Here is a 1827-nt window from a genome sequence, read left to right as displayed (position 1 = left end):
ACTGACTTCTTCCTGGCTCAAACATGGACATGGGTTGCATACAGGAGTCCTCTTTTCTTATATTACAACTGTGAACACAATTTTCGGAATTTGTCTCCAAGTGTAAAAGGAGATAATGAGTATTCATCCACATGCCTAAACAGAGAAAGCTGGCTGTATTAAATGTGCTGCCCCAGCACATCCTTCTTCCGTTTTCTCTTATCCTCATATCTCCAGGGGTCCAAAGGGATGCACATTTCTCAGAGAGGAAATTATTACAGAATCATGTAAGCCCATCCCCACCAACTCATCCCTTAGCAAACTTCATGCCAGATGATGTGAGAACACAATCACTAGGGAGCAGCCTAGGTTCTGGAGTTCTCACAGTGAGACAAATTGTCTTCAAAGAGCAGGTAGTCCAGGGGTGGACATAGCATTAATCAAATAAATGCACATAATGCAAAGATTACATTTTTGGCCAGTCCCATGAATGAAAGGTGTACAGTGCAATAAAAATATGAGACGTGTATATATAAGAGGGAAACCAGACTTTGTTTGGAGAAGAGATGTTGAACTGAGGTCTGAGGTATGAAATGAGCTTAACCAGAAGGCGTCTGGGGTGCAGCAGAGCCCTCGGAGAACAGAGGATTGCATACAAGAGGCTTACATGTTGTGAGGGGACATTGATGCACTCCAGGTAAAATCGGCCATGGAGATTAAAACAGGGTTGGAGGAAGAGAAGGAACGAATTGAAATTGCTAAGGGATGCATGAGAGTTGACATGGCACCTGACTTCTTTTGATTATTATCTGAAGAGCAAAGGAACACCACTGAAAAATAAACATCTTTAAAACGAATACCCTGGTCATGTGTGGATAATGGATTGGATGAGGCAAGAGAAAGTGAGTGTCCAATTGGATTAAAAATGATGGTAACATGGACTAAGAAGATCACAGCAGAGCTAAAGAGATGTAGATAGGCTTGGAAAACTTTAGGGGGCATAACTAATAGACCACACTGGATGAAAGGATACCTACATAGGATAACTAGTTTTCTGGCTTGCAAAATTGAATTTTGGTGTGTTTTAGGGAGATGTACTAGTATGGGTTCAGTTTTGGACATAATATTTGAGATACTTTTGTTGAGAATCCTCAAAATTAGACATTATAATCGATCACAGTAGCATTAAGAGGATGAGAATAAGAGTTCTAGGTCTAGGAATCGTCTATTACAGAAAATGGAAGCTGAATGTGCAGAAGAGATTGTCCCTCAAGAAAGTAGAACGCAGAGAAGCAAGTGTGGAACGGACTCTTTAGAAGCTCCAGAATCTGCAACCAACCAAGGAAGGGGCTCTCAATGATTTTTGTCTGCAAGCACTGTATGGGACATTGACTTCAGGACAAGTGGTCATGGGTTCCTCCCTACCAGAGACAAGTACAACCTCCTGCTCAGTAACAAGCCCATGGAAGATCCATTAGATAAAGCGTACCAAGACCAACTAGCTTGAACAACACATCTTTAACTGCTGAATTTCTCCTTGCTTGTTCTTAACCACATGAGAGTCCTAGGATGGGCAAAATACTCCAACCCCATGTAGAATTTCTATAATTCACTCTGAATCACTTCTCCTTCCTTGGAATATGGTCTATTTTTCTTTCTTTCTTGCATGCCACATGATCTAGATTACTCTCATTTTCTCTCCTAATCAGTTCGTGTGTTTATCCGAGTTGACTGGAGAAACAAATTCATAGATGCTCATATGTGTATAAGAAAGAGCTTTATAGCTGATGGTGCCCGGCTATCAAAAAGTATAGCGTCTGGGGTCTTAAAGGCTTGAAGGTAATCAAG

Source organism: Echinops telfairi, unplaced genomic scaffold (genome assembly GCF_000313985.2).
Source record: "Echinops telfairi isolate 266 unplaced genomic scaffold, ASM31398v2 ScPeMD7_7465;HRSCAF=8503, whole genome shotgun sequence".
Lineage (NCBI taxonomy): Eukaryota > Metazoa > Chordata > Mammalia > Afrosoricida > Tenrecidae > Echinops > Echinops telfairi.
Note: the sequence above shows the minus strand (reverse complement) of the source record.